We start from the raw sequence: 22,767 nt of genomic DNA on the forward strand, positions 1-22,767 counted from the left end.
CAGCCTCTCCTCACAGGGCTGTGCTCCAGGCCCCTCCCCAGCTTTGTTGCACTTCTCTGGATATGTTCCAGTACCTCAACATCTCTCTTGAATTGAGGAGCCCAGAATTTGACACAGGATTCAAGGTGTGGCCTGAGCAGTGCTGAGCACAGGGGCAGAAGAACCTCCCTTGTCCTGCTGGCCACACTGCTCCTGATCCAAGCCAGGATGCCATTGGCTCTGCTGCCCACCTGGGCACACTGCTGCCTCATCTTCAGCTACTCTCTACCAGTATCCCCAGCTCCCTCTCTGCCTGGCTGCTCTCAGCCACTCTGGCCCCAGCCTGTAGTGCTGCTTGGGGTTGTTGTGGCCAAAGTGCAGAACCCTGCCCTTGGCCTTGTTAAATCTCATCCCATTGGCCTCTGCCCACTCATCCAGCCTGGCAAGGTCCCTCTGCAGGGCTCTCCTACCCTCCAAAAGATCCACAGCTGCTCCTAGCGCGATGTCATCTGCAGTCTTAGTGATGATGGACTCCACTCTCCCATCTTTCACACGTGGCTTCCACAAACGTTTCCCCTGCTCTCTTTACCAGCAGCCATGCTGCTGTTTGCTGTGTCACTGCCACGGTCCATGTATCTCCAGCTGACACGTGGAAGCATGCATGTGGAGACCTGCATGAACACAAACAAAGTAGACACAGTCATCAAAAGATTGGGTCCAGAAGCATCTGCACCAGGGATGAGGGACATCCAGGTGCCCCCCCGTGGATCTGGGCTAGAAAACCTCCACAAAGAAGAGCAGTTGAAAGAAAAAAACAAACAACCAAAAAACCCAACCACAAAACAGAGTTGCAAGTGGATGAGGACAGAGGCTTGTGCCAGCACACCTCTGGTCCTCCTGGCCCACACGCTGCTAGCCTGGCTGCGGTGGGGCTGGCAGGAGTGATCCATCTCTAGGTGCTTTAGAGCTCCACACAATCCAGGCTGACGTTGGCTTCCTCTGCTCTGCAGGGAACAATGGCTTTGATCAACAGAAGATTGCTGAGTTAATTGTAATGATATTCTAATAAAGCTGGGGAGATTAATTACAGCTCTTTATCAGAGCTGGCCCTCTGCCAAGGGTTTGCAAAATTGTTTTCCTCTGTTTCTTGTCATTTGAATTTAAGAGAAGAAAGGAGGAAGCTGGGTGCCTGTTTTTCCTTCAGCAATCAGGAACGTGGCCTCGTGTCCTGCTCACGCTCACGGCTTGGCACATTTATGGAGGGGAGAGGGGAGGGTGCAGGCAGAGAAAGCAAATGGAGAGTGACAGAGCAAACCAATTAGACATGATGCAGCACAATTACGCTCCTAGTCAATAAATGGGTTGGTGCAGAGAAGCACAAGGGACTGAGGCAATGGTGGGAGGACCACAGCTGTCACTCCACAGAGAGTAGACCCGGGGAGGCTGGGGAAGGCAACACACATACAGTGTCCACCATGAGAGCTTCCAGCAGCAGCACTCACATCATGCACAAGAGCTTTGTGGCCTTCATTCCCGCTCACATCACACCAGCACAGGAAAGCAAGTGTCCAGAGAGCAGCCAGAGCCCTGCTAAGTGGCCTTGGGGAACATGAGAGTCAGACCTTCCTATTTCACTTGACAAATAGCTGTTCATTCCAGGGAGGCTTTAGCAGTGGCTAGGCAGGTGAGAGACAGACCTGCAGAGGAATGATCCAGGCTGGAAGGCAAGCAGATCAATCAGGTAGAGCTGCCTGCTCCTGGAGGAGAGAGAAGTCCTTCCTGCAGCTGGCTGGCATGCCATGTGCTGGTGGAAGAGGCTACAGGTCAAACCAGGGAAGGAAATGTGCCCCTCACACAAACCACAGAGGAAGATGAGGATTCAAATAACGCCACTTGCTTGTAAGCAGGCAGTAGAGCAGCGCTAAGAAGCTTCCCACCAACAGGTCAGGGCTTGCTGCTTTAAGGTGGAGAAGTGCCACCATCCAGCCCAGGGCCTTCAGCTGTCTGAGGGGCTCCAGAGGCATTTTGCTGAGCAGCTCCACAAAGATGACACATGGCTGCTGCTCACAAGCCAAGCAGACAGGGTGGGAGTCCAACTTCAAATTCCAAGCATTATTCCTGCCAAACAGACCAGGTTTTGTGTATCTGAGGGACACTCCACAAGGCTCCAGCTCTCCCTGCAGCCATGGAACTGGCACACAGCACAGAGCTTTCTGCCGACCCCTGCCCCTGACAAGCCCATGTCATAACCTCTCACGGGGAAGTTAGCCCACACTGGGGCAGCAGGAAGCACTCTGGTGCCTACCAATCTGCCATGTGCCAGCTTTGGCCAGGGCATCCCTAAAATCAGGAAACCTTATAGCAGCCTTCCAGCAGCTGAAGGGGGCCACAAGAGAGCTAGAGTAGGATGTTTTACAAGGGCCCACAGTGACAGTACCAGAGGCAATTGTTAGAACCTAGAGCAGGGTAGATTTAGATTGGATATTAGGAAGAAATTCTTTACGATGAGAGTGGTGAAACACTAAAAGAGGTTGCCCAGAGAAGCTGTGGATGCTTTGTCCCTGGGAACGTTCAAGACCAGGCTGGATGGGGCCTCGAGCAACCTGTTCTAGTGGGAGGTGTCTCTGCCCGTGGCAAGGGAGTTGGAACTAGATGATCTTTAAGGTCCTTTCCAACTCCAGCTGCTCCGTGATTCTGTGATGATGATTCTATGAAAAAGAGAGGGCTGACACAGCAAACCCAAACATACTCATCCCAAGCTGAAAATCTGGCAAGAAGAGGGAGGGAACACCAGGCTCCACATCCAGCATGGCTGCAACAACCCCGGCTGCCTTCCAACCGAGCGCTTCTCGCCTGCTGAAGGACCAGTCCCCTCTGAGCTAAACCAGAGGACTTACAGCAAGGTCATAGCAGAGTGGGAGTAGGGTCTGTGCTTAGTCCCACCACCCTGATGGCAATCTAGACCCCTTTTAGGGTTGTCAATGACCCAGAAAGCTATCTCACATCTGAAATGTTTGCTTCAACCGAGAGGGAAAATTGCTGATCTAAATACTTTTCTCCTGGAACGTGACAGAAACAATTATTCATTTAGGCTCTCGTAAAGGCTGTTGAGTTTGGCCAAACGATGCTCCAGGGATAAAGCAAGTTTCAAAAACATTTGAAGCCCTAAGTTTGGGGGTTTTTTTTGTTTGTTTTTTTTTTTTTTAGAAAAGGAAAGTTCAGTTTTCCCAGTTCAGCACAAAACCTTACACTGAATCTGAGCCTATCTTAAATGCACAAAAAAAAACAAACCCAACAGACAACAAAAAAAACCTATTACCAAGTGTATATATTTCATATAGGTGTTGTGTATTGTTACCAAGATCTACACTGAAGAGCAAAGTGCTGCAGAACTGTCTTCAGCACCTTTCATCCCACAAATATCACAGGCTCACAGGATGTCAGGGGTTGGGAGGGACCCAAGGAGATCATCGAGTCAAACTCCCCTGACAGAGCAGGACAATGATATCTAACACAGATCACACAGGAACACATCCAGACAGGACTTGAAAGGCTCCAGAAGAGAAGGAGACTCCACAACCTCTCTGGGGAGCCTGTTCCAGGGCTCTGGGACCCTTACAGGAAAGAAGTTCCCTCTTGTGTTGAGGTGGAACCTCTTTTGCTGCAACTTACACCCATTGCTCCTTGTCCTGTCACAGGAAGCAGTGAGCAGAGCCTGTCCCCCGCTCCTGGCAGCCCTCAGATACATATAAACATTCATCAAATCCCCTCTCAGTCTTCTCTTCTCCAGATTAAACAGCCCCAGGTCCCTCAGCCTCTCCTCACAAGCCATGCCCTCCAGTCCCCTAATCATCCTCGTACCCTTCCACTGGACCCTCTCCAGCAAATCCCTGTCCCTTTCAACTGGGGAGCCCAAAACTGAACACAGTATTCAAGATGAGGTCTCAGCAGGGCAGAGTACAGGAGGAGGAGAACCTCCTTTGATCTGCTGGACACACTCCTCCTAATACACCCCAGGATCCCATTGGCCTTCTTGGCCATCAGGGCACATTGCTGTGCCATGGTTAACTTGTTAGCCACCAGGACCCCCAGGTCCCTCTCCGACGGACTGCTCTCCAGCAGATCACCTCCCAGCCTGTACTGGTGCAGTTTGTTATTCTCCCCAGGTGCCCTTTTATGCAGGTTCTGGGTGACCAAATCCCTTTGGCAGTGTAAGATACTCCCGAAGAAGAAAATCTCACTTCTAGCTGCCTCAAGACCTTATCCCTGTCTGCAATGGGTCTGGTACCTGTCCCTCTGAGAGGGCTCAGGACTGCTGGTGCCAGGGTGGCACGGGCAGGCGCCAGGAGTGTGCCTGGTGGCACCCCCTGCTCTGGCAGGCAGTGCCCGAGAGCCCCTGTAACTAAAATGGTGGGCATCGTCTCCCGTGCTCATTTCACAGGCGGCTGCTCTGCTGACAGCTCTCGCACGCCGCTACCCTGTCTTGTCAGCTTTACACTCTCAGGCCAGCGCTGGCTCACCAGCTCCGATGGATAGACATAAAAATAAATGGCTCAGAAACCCCTATAAAGTGACAGATAACATAATGGGACCTGGCTTCAGAAAATAAGCTTGTTTATGGAACCTCTGTGCCTCCAAATTTGATTTATGTTGTGTGGCTGCCTCTGGGCGAGGGTTTGGGAAGGAGACCTTCCCCCTGCTGGCTTCCCGCAGGCAGCAGGGGGATGGCTGCTGCCTTTAGGGCTGCTGCCCTAAGACTGGCAACATTAGCGACAGGGCTCCCACAGGACTCAGTGGATGCCATCATAGAACCACAGAAACATTCCAGCTGGAAAAGACCCCCAGGATCGATCACCAAGTCCAACCAATAGCCCTACTCTACAAAGTTCACCCTTAAACCACATCCCCAAGCACCACATCCAAACAACTTCTAAACACATCCAGGTTTGGTGACTCCACCACCTCCCTGGGCAGCTCATTCCAATGCCTGATCACTTCTACTGTGGAAAAATGTTTCCTAATGTCCAGTTGTAACCTACCCAGTGGCAGCTTGAGGCCATTCCCTCTTGTTCTATCACTAATTACCTGTGAGAAGAGACCAGCAGCAGCCTCTCAACAATGTCCTTTCAGGTAGCTGTAGACGGCAATGAGGTCTCCCCCCAGCCTCCCCTTCTTCAAACTAGCCATCTTCGCCTCCCTCAATCACTCTCCATAAGATCTATTTTCCAGGCCCTTCCCCAGCTTCATTGCCCTCTCTGCATTCACTCCAGCACCTCCACATCCCTCTGTAATGAGGTCTTCCTCCAGCTCCTGCAGGATTTCAGTCTTTTTTTGCTAGCAGCTGCCCCAGACCATTCCACTACCTGCCCTATCTACCTGCCTCAGGGAAGCTCTCTTCATCCTCTCTAACCCTCCTCCCATCCTTGGGCTTTCTGGGCTTCTCCACACTGTCTGCAAAGAGCTTAGGGTTTCAGCAACCGACGGAGCACATGAAGTGAAACCAGACAGCGCCTAAAGGAAATGATGTGAGCTTCAAAGAGGAGAGCTCCTGATGGCACAAGCAGGTTCTCCTGGTAGCCCCTTTGCTCTGGGCTGCAGATGGTCCTTACTCAGTCTCTCGCTAGAAGAGCCTCCTTGCAAACAGGGCTAATCCTTCATTTGATGTTTGCTCCCTTGGATATCACTGTTCACAGCAAGCACTGCAATTTGTGTTTATTCTTGCCAAGCCATGTTTATTCTTGAGCCGCTTTGATTGTTACAGTGAAGGCTGGGATGGCTCTTTCAGTCAAAGTGCCTGCTTCCAGGGGGCTAATAATGAGAGACTGTCAATCTGCAGACACGAGGGAAAGAATCACAGCTTCTTCTCTCACAGAAAACAATCAGCAGCTGCCAGACCCCACGCTTCGTACTTCTCAATCTTTGCTATGTGGCTGAATATCCTCCGCTCCAGCTCCAAGGGGATGTGCCAACGGGACACTTGCCCCAGCACCTTTCCCACAGAGCCTCTCAGGAAAAGCCTCACAGCCACAGCATGTAAATGCCATGAGACAGCCCCGTGCCACCCACAGGATGGGTGCAGGGTGAGCCTAGCAGAGTCTGAATGGTGGAGCTGGGCTGCAGGGACAGACACATCAGAGCTCCTGCCCTGGTGAAGCTCTTCAGAGCAGCTCACTGATCTGGAGAGTTGGAGCTGCAGATGGTGTGGCACAGGAAATTGCTACATTTCCTACCCAATACCCTGCTGGGATTGATGCCTCCAGCAACTCTGTCCTGAGCTCAGGGTCCTATGGGCAAAACAAATCACTGGCTGACAGCTGCCAAGCACAACCCACCCCTGGGGAGGGAGAACTGTCCTTGCAAGATGCAGGGCCACACGCACAGACCTGCTGCAGCAGAGCAGGAGGACTTCAGGCTCAGATGGTGACCATGTGGCTCCCCATCCCTTGTTCCAATCTCCAGCTCTTCATCCTCTTCAGATTCTAATCAAACCTTACATTGTGCTGCCGTTTGTCTGGGGCTTAGCACTAAGGATGGCTGTGGAGGAGGCTTCCCCTCAAATTAAATAATTAAAATGTTTTTCTCAGGCAAAATAATTTTAATTTTTCGCCCCCAGCAGACCAGTGACAATAAATATTTAATACTCTCCTTGCTTCACTGCATCCAGCGTGGTGCCAGTTTAGAAATCATTTTATTGTGTGTATTTTTCTTCTTTTAATTACAGTCACCCAGCATCCAACCACTCCAATAAGTAATCAAAGGCAGGGGAGAGACAGGGCAGCCATGACTGCTCAGGAGCCACACGCTGTGCTGGTGGCATGAGGAGCAATGCAGGGCAGGTGTGCATCCCATAATGGCAGCCCCAGCTCCTGCTCGGGGCTGACACATGACCCTCCCACCCTGACAGTTCCCTGATGTCTACAGCCAGCTCTGTTGGGTCACTGGAATATCACCTCAGGAAGGGTTGCAGTGCTTGCCAACAGCCTCCCTGGCAGTTGCCAGGAGCACATGCCAGGGGATGGGCATAGAAGCTGGCCAAGCATGCTCTGATACCTCCCCAAGACAACCCTCCAGCCTCCAGCAATCTGCAGCTGAAGGACTTCCTGAGTCAGGCATCTTAGCTCTGCTTTCAAAGCCCTCAATGGATTTATCACTCTTTTTTTTCACCCTGGAATTTCTCTAATCACAAGGATAGCCCAAGTGCTGCTTAACTATTCTCTGCCCAAACCAGCTGCCCATCTCCATCACAAGCAGCTAAAGAAGCCCTCTGTGCCAGCAGCCACAGGTGGGCTGTGGTTAACGCTGGATGCAGCAAGGGTGGGGATGTTATGCCATGTGGAAGCAGATGTCAGAAATTGCCCCACACAGGCTGTTGGAAGCTGGAAAGCTGCAAGCTCCATCCCTGTGTGGCTGCTGTCCCCACGGCCATCCTCACAGCCACCGGGCTCCAAGCAACCCCAGCAGCCTGGCAAGGAGGGGGTTACCACCTCCCACAGCCACGACTGCAGCCAGCCTGGTGAATGGTATTAGCAAAAATGAATAGAAATACTACATGAAGCTAATAAGATCTGAGGGGAGCTCCTTAGACAAGTTGATTTCCAAATTGGACTGACTTTAACCTCACATAAATAAAAATGAACGCTTATAAAAGATGGTGGAAAAATCCATAAGGGCAAATGAAGGCATTGATGCGTTCCTCATCTGCCTCCCGGACTTGAGGTGCAGAGTGGGGCCTCCACGTGCTGCCTGGGGTCAGCACGACCCTGCCCCTGCTCCAGGTTAGCCCAGCAGGTAGTGTCCAGGGCTGGACTTGGTCTGCAATGGCAAATGCTGTCCCCCGAGCGTACCTCAGCCCCCAGCAAGGTTCAGGGCTGAGGAAGCTCCCCTGGACCAGTTGCACCCTTTGCTTCAGGCATGATAGAGGAGGTGTCAAGTAAGAAAAGACAGGTGCTCAACTTGCTCCCCAACAACACCGAGCTGAACAACCCCCTTGAAAAGCAAACCTCTGGGTGCCACACAAGGTCCCTCTCTGCTACCAAGGAGCTTTGTTTCGATAAACATTGAAGGGACATAACATTCCCACCTAGCCTGCCAAATTCAGCTTGGCTTCCAGTAGGGACAGACACACACCACACACACACACACAGACAAAAGGATCTCATGAGCTTCTTGTACTTCTCTACTCAACTGCTGCTAAAAAGGCCCTGCCCCAAAGGTCTTCAACTTAAGCAGCAGAGGAGAGGCAGCAGAAAACAGGGTTGCTATTTGACAGCCAGGTGGTTCCTCCACTTGTAACCGAGTCATTGTCACCAACAGAGGTGACAGATGCTGGCAAAGGAGAGGTGAAGGACAGGGAGACATTTTTTGCATGATGCATCTGGGAGCTCCTCTTCTGCAAGCAGGAAGCACCAGGGCAGAAGGCAGAGGGCTGGGAGACACAGCAAGTGCTTTCAGAGGCTGTCACCAGAGGCTGAGTGACAGTGAGAAACCCTGTGTGGAGAGGGACCTGGAGGTTAGCAGGAAAGAAAGCTGTGAAAGGTCTGGAGAGCAGAGACAGGTAACTGCTGTTTGCCAGCAGGAACCAGCAGAAGCAAGTAAAGCATGGGTGACACGAGCAAAATGACAGGCGAGGAAAATGATCCTTGCAGCAGAGCTCTGAACAGGCAGGAGTGGGAGAAGATTGCATTTGTCAAGGCCAGAGAAAAGGATGTTGAAGGAATTGAGCCGTGAGATGATGACACTCTGGATGAGGGTTTCAGCTGTACCTTAGCAACCCGAGGCAAGGGAACGAGGCAGTGCCGAGCCGGCCCTGGGACCCAGGTTACCTTCACTTGTCCATGCGGAGCTCGCACAGGCACACTGAGATCCAGGGCCCTGTGCAGAGGGGGTGACAGCAACTGGGCCTGGGCTCTGGGGGCTGTGTCTGTATCAGTCAGCTGCTGGTGTGATGAAGAAGTTCTTCAGACAAACAAGACAAACAGAAAACAAGGGAAGACGACTTGGGTTGCCAAGGACAGGCCTTCATGAGGTCTGTGGGATGAGGGACCAGGAGGAGGAAAATGCTCTGACGGTGCAGAGCTGTTGCCAAGGAGAACTTATCAGCATCAGGGAAAGCACAGCACAGGGCCAGCCCTGTGCTGGAACCAGAGGAGCAGAGCCAGCCAGCACTCACTGGCAGCATGTTCACAAAGCCATAGGACCTGGGAGTAACAAAGGGGTGAGAGAGTGCTGGTGGGGCCTGAGGGAGAAAGGAAGAAAAGCAGACATATCTGGGAAGGGAAGACCAAAGGTGAAAGAGGCAGGGAACCATGGTGCAAGTCAAAATTCACTGCATCCCACTGTAAGCTCAGGGCAGGAAGGTGAGAGGCGCTGAGAGCAAAGCCCTAAACCAGCTGGCTCAGAAATCCTGGCAACAGCAGCAGCTGCCCTTTAGAAAGGGACCCCTTTGGAAAAGAGAGTGGAGCAGCCTGAAATATCCATCTCCTCCACACAAATAACACTGTCAGTAACTTTGGCTTTACAAGCAAATATTTACAAGGCCAAAAGTCTACAAAAGATAAATGAAGCAACTTCTGGGCTGCTTCAGAGAGAGACAAGGAGCTCAGGGATGAGCTCCCCTTGCCTAAAGTGAGCAAAGTCCCTGGAAAAGAGGGATGGGTCCAGGGACCTGGGCAAGTAGCTGACACTGGGGGCCACGGGCCTGTCTGAAAGGCATGTGGCAGTTGTTTGATACTTGTGAGATCTTTGCTGCCACACTCCAGCCCAGAGCTGGTTGCGTGCAGGACCTCTTGTTTGCAGGAGGCTTTGCTGGCAGTTAGGGGAAAGGTCTGCAAACTCTCAGCTCTGTTTCTACCAGGACATAACCTGGGGGTGATGGAGGAGCCAGGGTCCAGCAGCTAAAGGTCTGTGCTCACCTGGCTTGGCCACTGTACTAACAGGTACTCTTGTACCAACAGGTTTCAGCTCAAGAAGAGGGCAAACATCTCAGGCTCATGTGTTGTACCCATTTATGAGCCTTCCTGCCTCCCGTCCTCCCTGCTATTGCCTGAAGGCATTTTTGAGAGGTGTGCCTGCCAGACGACACCAAGCCTGAGAAACCAGTCCCAAAAAGGAGAGCCTGTCCCAGGAGAAGCCTGCCAGCCCCCTTCCCAGCCACCCTGCAGCAGCTAGGGGAGCACTGGGCACACAGCACTTGCAGTGTTTCTGAAATAAGACCATGCACAATTTTGGATCCATAAAGAGAAGCAAAGCTTTTTGACCCAATTCAGGAGTGACAAAGAACCAACCAACCCATACTCATACACTAAATCCTCCAAGGTTCTTGTGGCACAGAGATTCAACTTTCTAGGAGAGAGGAATTCCCACTGTGTCCCTTCTCTGCACTCACTGCTCATTATCCTCAGCATGGAAATTTTTTCTACCATTTTCAGGAGGTGCTTTGAGAACAGAACTGTTTTTGGCTCAAAACACTCTATGCAGGGAATCCAGATTGGACTTGGTGGGCAGGGGGAACAGGAGGCTGCAAGCAGGAACAAAAAGCCTGTGCAACACACATACAGCACAAAGACACTTCCAGCCTTGAAGGGCTTACCAGGCCTTGTGAGCTTCCCTTGAGCTTTAACAGTCATGTTCTATCAAATCAGGCAGTGCAAAGAGACCTTATTGGCAGTGTAGAGACTTTATTGCTCTCTGCAGCTACTTGATGTAGTGAGGTGGCTGTTGGTCTCTTCTCCCTAGTAAGAAGCAATAGGACAAGGGCAAGTGGTCTCTAGGACAAGGGCAAGTGGTCTCAAGTTGCACTGGGGGAGATTAAGATTGATTATTAGGAAGAATTCTGTCACTGACAGAGTGAAGGCTGCCCAGGGAGGTGGTGAAGTCACTGTCCCTGGAGGTGTTAATAAACTGTGGCACTTGGGGACGTGGTTTGATGGCCATAGTGGTGTCAGATGGATAATTGGACTCAGTGGTCTTAGAGGTCTTCTCCAAACAAAACAGCTCTGTGATTCTCAGGTACAAAGCCATTGCGTGAGTTGGTGCTGAGCCAGGGCCATGTGTGTGAGAGGCCTGTACACAAGGGCAGCTTGGAGGGAGTGCAGGACACGGCGAGCATCCTTTTGCCTCCCTGCCTGTGTCAGAGCACATCAAACACAAAAGCCTACAAGCAAGTTCTTCTCTTCAAGCACTGTCGTGGTTATTCCAGAAACAAAGGACAATTACAGGGGAAGAAGTCTCCCTTTGCCTGGGAGACATCAGATTGCTGCTTTCTTGTTTGGGCTGTGTCATTACCATGTGCTGGGAGCTGGCACAGCAGCAGCATGGCATGGGTGGCTGTGCCCCTGGTACAGCTGAGGGCTTGGGGCCAGGTTCTCAGTCATCTAAGAGGGTATGACTTGCAGGAGAAGGACTTATAAGGGACTTCACAATAGGCAGGGACAGACAGATGAATATCCAGGGCTGGGACAAAGGTAAGCGAAATTGTTCATAGAAGTGATGGATTTACCTTTCCTCTCTCTACCCTACAATGAAGGCTTTAGAATCACAGAATCATTTCCATTGGAAAAGACCTTTAAGACCATTGAGTCCAACTATCCTCCAACTCTACCAAGTCTGGTGCCAAACCATGCCCCTCAGCACCACATCTTTGCCTCTTTGAAACACCTCTAGGGATGGGGTTTCAACCACCTCCCTGGGCAGCCTGTTCCAGTCTTTGAGGATCCTTTCAGTGAAGGCTTTTCTCCTAATGTCCAACCTAAACCTCCCCTGGTGCACCTTGAGGCCATCTTCTCTCGTCCTGTTGTGTGTCAACTCAGAGACATTCAGGTCAAAGCCCAAAATGAACTTCAGAAGAGAAAATGAACATTTCAAACCCGATTTATATTTTCCTGGACATTTCTCAAACAGAGCACTTTTCACCTAGGAAGTGAGCTGGCCTGGACAAACAAGAAGCAAAATGAAATGACCCCAAAGAAATGAAATGGATTTTCATGGTTAGTTTCTCCCTCAGGGTATGTGAGGGAAAGGGATCACTGTCAGTCTCCCAGAGACTCTGCTTCAGACATGACATTGAAAAACTGAGAGCTCTAATTGCAGCTCCAAGGTACCCTCCTTGAACCACAGAACCATCCTGTGTTTTCCTACTGCTTTGCCATGGGATCCAGGCTCTACCCACGTGCAAAGGTGACCATGTACCTAATCCCAACAGCACAGCACATTGTGGGGAAGAAGGTGTTCACAAGTCAGTATATGGGCACACAAAGCTTGCAGGATGGAAGGAAGAACAAGAAATAATGAATCCCCCTGCACTCACTGAGTCCAAACAAATAGACTGAAGTGGGAGCCTGATTTGCATTGCTTTGATTGAAGATGTAATTTGCTGCTGAATAAATGTGGCTGCTTCCAAATCAAACCTTTAGTCCCTCAGACTTTATAGCTCTTTCTTTCTTCCCTCAGGGTTTGCCAACCTTTAAGGCTGACCAGGAATGATGTATCACAGGATGGAATGGCCTTAAATGAGAGAAGGGCAAGTTTAGAATAGATATAAGGAGAGACTTTCCATAAGGGAGGAGAAGATGTTTAAAAATCCTCCAGGAAAAGGTGCAGTCAGTAAGGATAATCACAGCCAGCCCAGCCCCACATCCCACAGCGTCACCCCAGGATTGTGGTGTCCCTCATGCCCCTGGGGCTGGGGCTCTGTGTTCCCAGTAGCCTCCCGCTCGTAGTGCTTTATATCTCCCAGAGCTCCTCTCAGTCCATCCCACAGGTCTCCACCAGTGCAGGCAGTCTCTGGTGCCAAGACTGCACCGTGGCTGCCCACAAGATGGTACATATGCTCAGGATGGCTGGGAGGCACACAAGCTTTGGTAAGCATGCATCACTAGGGAGGGCTCTGGTAGAAATCAGGGTCCCAATTTAAGACTGTTAGGGAAGCACATTCCAAGTATTTTTCAGGAACTTAGGGACTTGGTCCTGCTGCTCCTCCTCCACTAACCTTTCCTCCTTCACTCATCTCACCATCTCATCACAAATGCCACCCACTTAGACGTGTTTCTCAGGCTACTGCTGACAAGGTGAGCCTGCTGCTACACACTGAGCTCCCTCACTTGTTCTCTGTTCTTTCCTTACAGCACCCTATTTATCACAGAATGACAGTGATTGGAAGGGACCTCTGGAGATCATCTAGTCCAACCTCTCTATTTATGAGATCCCTCCAAGGTCTCCATCAATTGCTCAGGGAGCCAGCCTCAAGCACAGCAGCCAGCAGAGCAGCAAGGATCCTGTCAGCCTCTCAGACAGGGAGCAAAGGGGAGCCAGGGCCCAGCAAGAACAGATTTACTGGGTACCAAAGCAGAATGTATCCTCAAGCCTGAGTATCTCCATCCAAAGGCACAGCATGGTCCATCCCCTCCGCCTGCCACCCCATCCACCTGGCAGCTGCATGCAGCTGTCACGCAGCATAGTGCTAAGTGGAGAAGACACAAGCCAGGGTGAAAGAAAGGAGAAAAACAGCCACAAAGATGACAAATTGTGCATTGTAGCCAGGGAGGAAGCTAATCACACGTTACTGAGCAGCTCTTTGCTTTGCCCTTCCTTTGAAGCCCTGGGGACTCGCAGCCACACTATAAACGTGCAGCAGAGAGGCATGGGCATGAATTCTGCTCCTGTACAAGCTTCACTGCTCCAACTGCAGCTTCTCAGCCCTGGGAAGAGAAAGGATGCTCACAGCCTCAATTTATGTGAGGGAAATCCATCGTAAGGCACGAAAGCCTTTCATTCAAGACAATTTGTTGCAGGAGTTATAAAGTGAGGTGCTGGGAAGCCAATTGTTGAGACATGAGCACGGCAGATTGGCAAAGCAGAGAGGGCTGCCCCTTCAAGAGGGCTGAAAGCTCCCTAATAAACATTTATTGGGCAAATGAGGCTGTGAATAGCATGGGGACTCCTAAGCTGGGCACGGGGGAGAGAAGGGGGCAGGGGTAGGCAGCCTCATCCCCAGATGCCGTTTGTAACCTGGAGTCATCACTCAGAATCAAGGACCATGGTGCAGGCAACACCAAGGCCAGAGGAAGGGAGAGCAGGGGAGATTGATTATGCCATTAATCAATTGCTGGGCACTGATTACAAAATAAACCAGCAGGGCAAAGGTCAAGTGCTTTATTACATCACCCAGCCCACAAGATTTATTTACCACTTGGGCCATCAGTCCCTCTTGCCATCTGTTACAGGGAGCTGCAGCTCTTCCTTCCCAGCTTCAGGCATGCCTTCTGCCTGCTGAGACAACCAGGCAGAGACCTTCAGGCAGGAGCACAAGGCTCCTGCAGGACCTACATAGCATCTATGGCGCCAGGAAAGGTGACAGCCAGGCTGACTGACTGCTGCAGACACCAACGATGGCTGTGGGTGGTCACCAAGTCCTCCAGCACCCTCAGGCTGCCTGGAAGCAAATCGCTTTGCCACAGTGGGAGGGACAGAAGAACATACTGATTTGCCAGTGGAATGGGCTGCCCAGGGAGGTGGTGGAGTCACAGTCCCTGGAGGTGTTGCAGCCAAGCCTGGCTGGGGCACTTAGTGCCATGGTCTGGTTGATAGGCCAGGGCTGGGTGCTAGGTTGGGCTGGCTGAGCTTGGAGCTCTCTTCCCACCTGCTTGATTCTAGGATTCTAACACGGTCTCCTCCGCAAAGAGCCACCAGGCCTGGCTGGGGTGCACCCACACTGGGTTGGCCTCTGGGTGCCTTTGCCATTGCCTTCTCAGCTCCAGGGAAGACTGAAGCCCTGGAGAGGATCAGCAGCTTCCCAGAAGGGGAGCGAGGCCTCTCTCCAAATCAGATCTGTACCCAGCCAAGCCTTCCGTGCCCGCTCCTACATTCTGAGCTGTGTACCCATACAGGGAGAGCTGCAGAGCCACTCTCATAGCACTCCACTGGAATTCAGCCTACAAAACTTGATTTTTTTTATCCCCCCCTTCCCTTTCCAACTTTAGATTTTTAAACACAGGCAGCAATAAGAGGAATTCCTGGGAGTACTGTTCATCTGTTTCCCATAAGCTGTTTGTCACTGACCATGAAAAGATTTTTCAGTCTGGCTCCCAAAATATAAGAACCCTAAAATGGACATTTTCGAGCCCTTCCCCTCAAGCAGAGGAGCCTAACGTCAGAGCTGTAGGATGTGTCTGTGCGCATACTCAGAGGGTGGGGAGGAGGAGAGGTGCCAGCCCATGTGCTGTGGGCAGGGTGCCTTCTGCCCACCTCTGCCCGCAGCTGAGGGGGTGAAGGCATGTGCCTGGGTGCTGCCAGGCAGAAAGCACAGAGGGCTGAGGGCAGATAGCCTGGGCTGGGGCCGTTGCCTCTATGCCCTGCTCAGCGATGCGCTGCCAGCCTGGCTGCTGCCGTTGGCACTTGCCTGGGAGTTTGTTTTTCTTTCCAGAAGTACTGAATGTTTCAACTCCCATTTTAGCCTATCTGCCAGCAGCCAGGGGAGGCTCCAGCTCACAGACCTAGCCACATGTCCCCCCCAGTCCTGTGGGACACCACCATGCAGAGGGGCACCAGCACCAAGGGACCAGGTGAGGCGATGAAGTCCAGCACACTCTGACTGTGATGTAAGTCAGCGCTGTCACTGAAGAAACCTCAGTCACTGCCCCTGGCTGTGGACACAGTCCTCCCAGAGACCTCCTGCCCTAGGGTAAGATTCAGCCATCTTTTGTAGGGCAGCCCATGACCTCGGTGATAAGGAGGGGCTCTACCACCCTCTCATTAGGGTCAACAACCACTCAACCTCAACTGTCTCTAGATCGAAAACTCAAGGCACTCTCATCCCCGAGAGGTAAAGCTCTCACCCCAGCTTCTCTGAATTACAACAAAGCTGTCTCCAGTCCTCCAGGGCAATTCTGTGTCCCAGCAGAGCCACGAGAGAGCAAGGACCTGTGCTTGCTCCCAAGGAAGCCAGAAATCTTCACAGAATAAGTCCTAACAGTGAAGAGATGAACATCTCAGGGGTATATTTTCCTGTACCTAGAAGTTTCATATGAAATTCCACAAAGATATGAGAGAAGGAAGACTTTTTTTTTTCTAGCTAAGGTGGTAGAACATTGGTACAGGTTGCCTGGAGAGGTGGCAAATGCCCCATCCCTGGAAGCATTCCAGGCTGGGTTGGATGACACTCTGAGCAACCCGATCCAGCTGAAGATGTCCCTGCTGACCACAGTAGGGTTGGGCTAGATGACCTTGAAAGGGCCCTTCCAACTCCAACCATTCTATGATTCTATCTCTACCACATGCTCTGTGGCTCCCAGGAGTTCTATTTCCCACTGCATGGGTGGGCTCCTCAAGAGTATGGTGCTCACCTCCAGAGCTGGCATTGTCCAGCACAATCACCACCTTGACCTTGGTGGGGAAGGGTATGATAGGTAGCCAGCCCCTGCTGCAGCCTCCCAAGGAGCCTGATGGCAATAACACATCATTCCAAGCACTGATTGCCTCACTCCTGGAGGACTTTGCAAATTCCTTGGAGTCAACAGTATATTACTATTAGGGCTTGGTATGTCTGCTCCTCTCCCATCGGGGTTCTGACCCGTGCAGACATCCATCACTCCTATCACCTGGCCTAGCTCCACGTTGCTGATGGCAGTAATGAACTGAGGTCGGTGCGAGGCACTTACAATCCCCAGCCCTCCCCTAGCTCCTCCTGGCAGATTTAGAAGTTCACATTTAATCTGGAAGAGGGAAGATGGAGAGGAGCCTCACCAGCTGCAGTTTCTGTAAATGTCAGGAGAGGAATGAGATCTTAGCAAGCCTTAATAGACTATGCAAATCCTCAGAGCATGACCGCACCTTGCCAGGGCTTTTTACTCCCCTCCGTGGTAATCAGAGAGACAAGGATTAAAAAGAGGAGTTGCCACATAACTAGCTGGTCCCTTTGCCTTACTACCCACTGCCTGAAGGCAATACCTGGACACAGAAGACCTGCAAAGAAGCTCTGTAAAGACCTCCAAGCAGAGGCAGGTGTTCTCCTAAGGGATGCCAGCCAAAGACTTCTGCCTGCATCTTCCTACCTTGGAGCCCGTTTGGTGCATGTGCAAGGGGACGAGGCGTGTGTGTGTGTGTGTGTGCTTCTGGCTGTGCCAGCCATCAGCCATGCATTTGGCAAGTGTGTGGCTGAAAGTGAGACTGTGCTCCATAGAGACAGGAGGAGGAGGAGGCGCTGCACGGTGCCCAGGCACGCAGCTTCGTGTACCTATTTCTACAACTGCATGTTTACATTGCTTTTTTTTTTCCCCTTTACTTTGTGTTTGGTTTTTTTTTTTATAATGCATCAGGAAAGCTCCATCACTTTCCTTTCCTGTAATGATGTTGACCTGATTAAAATTTTTATTGGATTTACAAAATAATTTCATACACACCATTCCCTGGAGCCCTGCAGGGTGCAGAGAAGGCGGGGGAGAGAGGGAGAGAGAGAGAGCAAGAGAGAAGGAGAGAAGAGAGTATATTAAGAATGAGGTGGAAGAAGGAAAATATTTTATTTTACTCTGAAATGATTTTTCCTGAATGAATAATAGATTAGAAATCCCACTTGCTGCCTTTTTTTATTATCATTATTTAAATAGTGCTCTTACAAGTGCCCCTGAAATGTGCAAGCACCGAAAAGAAAGTCACCACTCGAGTATTTTTGAGCCTTTTTCAGTACCAGCTTTGCTTTCCTGCTGCAGCTCCTCTCAGCAGTAAGCAAGGCATGGCCACGGGGCTGGTGAAGCCTCAAAGATGGACAGGAACATGAGACCATTCTGACTATCCCTGGAACTTCAAGGGGTCAGCCCAAAGCATCCTCTCCTGCAGTCTGACTCCTGCTCGAATTAAATGCTTTAATGTAACACCAAGCAGGGTGGAGACACCTCAGCGTCCCTTTCCTGTGAGGACCAGAAGCTGCTTCTGGACCCAGGAACTCCTAAGAGCTTGTCATTAATGAAGCCACAATGGCAAGCCACTAGCAGCAGTTTGTGTGGGCCAGCCTCATGGCTTCTAACTCCCTGTCCCCAGGCTTGGCCAGTGACAGCTTGATGAGCCTGATGTGCCCCAGGGGAGCTCATTAAGTAGGGCAGACCTCTGGGAAGCTTGAAACAAATAAAAGAAACTACCAGGGAAGGTTTGAAAGTTGCAGCTGTCTTGCTGTTTATTACTTTCTGTTTTCTCTCTCCACCAAGGCAATGTCCTAACACTAAGGCTTCAGGCACAGAAACCCCACTGCTGTTTTCCTCTGGTCCTTAGGAAGAAGCCATGTCTTTGCTGGTTTGGGGAATGTCATGGGGGTGATTGGATTACCTGTTTTCATGTACTTCATTTAAATTGCAACCCTCTAGCCCAGGGACTAGCTGATGCTAGGAAGGTGACCACGCTGGGCTTTGCACCTCAGCTACCAGCACAGCAACCCCTCCCAGGTGCTTTCCGGGAAGCTCTACATTTGCTGAGATGCCCTTTCAAGAGTACCTCCACGGGGCTGGCTTGTTTAGAACTTTAGTTTCCTGGTGGATGCTTAAGAAATAAATATTTCAGTGCTGCATAGATGTCTCAACCAGAACCGCCCCAAGGGGCAGTAAATCTCTAAGCCCAAACTGATGCCAGTTGAGTCTCAGGTGACAGCAACCACAGTCAAGTGAACTCAAGGTGAGGAATAAAGCATGTTACTCTGTGGGCAGCATTTGTGGCCAGCAGCTGAGATTGCCTGCAAGTTTCTTTCTCTCCAGGTGGTTCTCAAGGTCATATTGCTGGAGGTATTAAGGTTGTCGGGGTAACCTTTAATATATGCTTTGGAATGAGTTTGTGGGGTAAGGGCTGAAATCTCTTCCAGCATCATGTTCTCTAACAAATGCTGGCTGACATTTCCCCACAGGTCCCAGCGTTCTTCCTGCAGCAGTGTGTTCAGACAAGCTCCAGGTCAGACCTCCCTGCTGAGCTGGGAGAGGACTGCAGCCCTTTAAACCCTGCATTCCTGCAGCGTGGGACAGAACTGAGGGCTTAGGCATCATTCTCTGCATCCACTCTGCTATCATAGGGAGCAGAGGCTGTGTCATCTCGCTGCAAAACACGAGCAAGACACCTCACCCCTGGCAGTACCAACTGCCACACCTGGGACTGTGCAGGGCTCTCTGGTCTGCCCTCAGACTACCATCCCTCCTGCTCCTGTCATCTCCCGCTGCAGCACTGTCCTTAAGGCACCCATCCGTGGGATTTCAGGCTGCATCTGTCACCTGACATCTTCATTTTGCCTTTCAACACTCCCTGCTGCTCCGCTCCCACCCAAGCACCTCCCAGACAAGGGCTGAGGGCAGCCAGAGCCTGGTCCATGCAGGCTGTGTGCAAACTCGCCCTGACCTGGAGACCGGCAGAGCAGAGGTCTGACAGCACACAGTACCTTGCAGCAGAAAGGGATTTGCAAGGTAGTGCACAGCTAACCAGTAACTACTACAGCGAGAAAAGCCCTAGCCCCGAATTAAAATAGCTTATGGTGTTAAGCTGTGCCCATGGTCCAAGAAACAGAGGGCACCTATTACAGCAGCAGCTATTACACAGCCCCACACCCAGCACAGAGCAGTCATTTGCTGCTGACTGACTTCTATTTCAAGTTCAAGACAGCAACACAGAAAAGATGAACACAAAGCCTCCCTGGGAGGCTAAACACAGCATAAGTGCAGGAGACACAAAATGGCAGCTGCCTCTGCAAGGGGCAGAGCTCCTGCCTTGGCGACTGCACAGAGTAGTGCCGCTGCCTCTGTGCCAGTCCTGGCATGGCACCTCAGGAGGTGGACTGCAGGTCATGGATGTGAATTCCCACTCAGTGATGGGCAAAACAATCCAACCCAGAGGCTCTAAGCAAACCTGAATGTTTCTGGAACTTGGATATTAACCTTCAGAAAGAGTAAGAGCTCCCTCCAAGTATTTGTGTCCACTTCCTCCCTGCGTTTGTGTTCTACTCTTCCCAGTTTGTCAGCAGATACAGCACAGACACAGCCCCTCTCTGGTGGACAATTGGCTCATGCACAACAGAGCTGGAGGAAGCTCATCCGTGATCTGCAGGCTTGCTTCCAGGCCTCACAGCTTCATCTCCTCCTGTAGGAGCTCCTGGGAAGACTCCAGGCTTTGAAGCTCACATCCACATATCAGCAGCCCTCCATCCAGGCTCCCCGGAGTGCCATCCTCGCAGCTGAGGGCAGCCACCAGCTCACAGGCCACTGCCTTGGCTCACGTCTTGTCTCTAAATCACACATGCAGATGGGTTTAAACACATCAAATGGTTTCCTAGCCTCACATCTCCCAAGGAGCAGGGGCTGGAGCTGTCACAGCCATGCTACACATGAACAAACAGGAGAGGCACAAATTTGGGAGCCCTTGATCTGCTCCCAAACCAGTGGGAAGACACAGGTCAACATCAACCCCCACCAAACCCTGCCATCAAAAGCCATCTTTTTCAGACAGGGATTTGGCAGCTTGTAGTCCATGCCACAAAATACCATCACCACGAGTCACATCTCTTGGCTTCCTCCAAAGCCATGGGAAGCTGATGCTGGTGCCACTTTGCCCCAGACACCGAGGGCTTTTAATCTCCAGGTTGGCCAAGAGAACACCTTGCCAGAACCAGGACTCATTTTTAGCATTAAAAAATAATGCCTTTTTATCAAACCTCGTCAGGCAGCAGGGAGGGGGGGAACAGCTGGCAGCAGTCTGCCTCTCCCCATCTGACATGTGCTTGCCATTTTTCAACAGCTCTGCAGCTCCAGTCCGTGTAATTAGGATGAAAAAGCCTCGTGCTCGGCCGCGGCACCTCGCAGCCAAGATGCCAACGTGCTCCCACATAAAAGCCTCGCTGCAAAAAACCCCTCACATTTCTCAGAGTCTCTGCTTTATTCCCATCCTCCCTTGCATCGTTGTATTCACATGGTGTTCAATTATTTACAAGCATACAAAACACTCCAGCCTGGATTCTCAACTGGCATTAATCAGAGAAGTGCCAACTAAATCAATGGAGCTACAAAGGCTTGCTCTGGAGTATGATCTGTCCTGCTGTCCCTGAAGACTCCTCCTTCCTTCACACCATGCACTGGGAGGCAGAGGATAAGAAATGGCTCTTTTTGCTATTCCCTGAGTTTGCCAGACACACACAAGCACAATAACACCCAAGGAGACCTGCTCCCCACTGCTGACCTACTTTTCACTCCTGTGCCTGAGACACATTGTCTCCCATGGCAGCCCCAGGTGTTGCTGGAAGCAGCCATCCTCACCTCGCCCAGAGCCCTGTGGCAACACCAGGAGCTCTGTGCATGGGGCAGACCCCTGGGTATTAGGGTAACATCCCTGCCTTTAACAACAGATAAAAGCTTTTGATTAGTCAGCCAGGCCTGGTGCTTTCTTGAAGCTGGTGCAGCATGGTCTGCCCCCACAGGGCCTTTTCTCCATCCTTTTCAAAGTGGCAGCTTTTCTCAGGAGGTGCAAAGGGAGGCAGCTTCCTCTGCCTAGGGAGTGCCGAGGATGGTATCCTGCAGCAGTGACTGATCACTTCTAGCTTTCCAGTCTGCACCATTTCTGTTCAACAGACCCAACAGAGCCCCAGGACATAGATCTGAAATCAGAGAGGCCAACATTCTGGGATAGGCATTGAACAGTCTCCTAAAGCCATGGGACAGTCTGTAATCAATTAGTGCCTTTTTTAGGGTAGATGAATCCCCCTAGACAACTCCAAGCTTTCCATGAGGTGAAGGCTAGTACAACCAGTCTTATGGCACAGCTCTTTAGCAGGATTTTGTGGTCAAACAAAAAGCAGAAACTGGCTTCTGAGGAGCTTTGTTATTTGTACCTTCACTCGGAGTCAGAAAGTGAAGAGTGCCTGGAAACACGTTATGAGTGTGAAGAGTAGGTCTGAGCCCTTGAGAGCATTTTCACACACGTGTGACCCCCTGGGCCACTGGGTGCCTCATTACAAGAGGAGAATTGAAATCTCCTCTTATTACCATCACCAGTTCACAAGCTGGGGCCACTCCATCCAAAACCACAAGGCCAAGGACGTGCAGGAGGTAGGCACCAAACTGGGTCTTAGCGCACTGAACCCAGCTTACTCATCCATCATGTACCACCACAGCAAGGAGGTGTCACAAGGCCCTCATCATGAGTGGAATCATAATATCCATGATTCACATGGAAGACTTTTTTGCACTGAGATAAAAATAAAATGAAGGGGGGAAACTTAACAAGAAACTTGCTTCGTTCCCTACAAGATGGATAAACCAAGATGAATGTAAACAGCTCAACTTGACCCAAATATTTTTTCGTTGCTGAGTAACCCTACAAAAAATTTTATCTCCCTAGCATCTGTGGTGATTAGATGGAAGGCAGCTTTAAACAAACATTCCTTGTCTCTTGTTTTAGGTATTTCAGCCTGAACATGAACTCTTGGGACTTCACAGGATCACAGGATGTTAGGAGTTGGAAGGGACCTCCATAGATCTTACAAGTCCAACCTCCCTGCCAGAGCAGGGCCACAGAATCACAGAATCAGTCAGGGTTGGAAGAGAACACAAGGATCAGACAGTTCCAACACCCCTGCCATGCCCAGGGACACCCTACCCTAGATCAGGCTGGCCACAGCCTCAGCCAGCCTGGCCTGAAACACCTCCAGCCATGGGGCCTCAACCACCTCCCTGGGCAACCCATTCCAGCCTCTCACCACTCTCCTGCTCAACAACTTCCTCCTCACCTCCAGTTTGATTCTCCCCACCTCCAGCTTTGCTCCATTCCCCCTGGTCCTGTCCT

At 51.1% G+C, this 22,767-nt stretch overlaps 1 protein-coding gene across 4 annotated transcripts in view; it reads right to left on the reverse strand.

Moving 5' to 3' along the window:
• Positions 1-22,767, reverse strand: part of HMG20A (high mobility group 20A) — a 194,620-nt gene that overhangs the window by 6,156 nt on the left and 165,697 nt on the right. For all 4 annotated transcript variants that reach the window (XR_010305318.1, XR_010305320.1, XR_010305319.1 and 1 more), the window contains one exon: positions 450-650. The gene's annotated coding sequence lies outside the window, so the exon portion shown is untranslated. The remainder of the gene's footprint in view (positions 1-449; positions 651-22,767) is intronic.

This window comes from Pogoniulus pusillus, chromosome 17 (genome assembly GCF_015220805.1).
Source record: "Pogoniulus pusillus isolate bPogPus1 chromosome 17, bPogPus1.pri, whole genome shotgun sequence".
NCBI classification, from domain to species: domain Eukaryota; kingdom Metazoa; phylum Chordata; class Aves; order Piciformes; family Lybiidae; genus Pogoniulus; species Pogoniulus pusillus.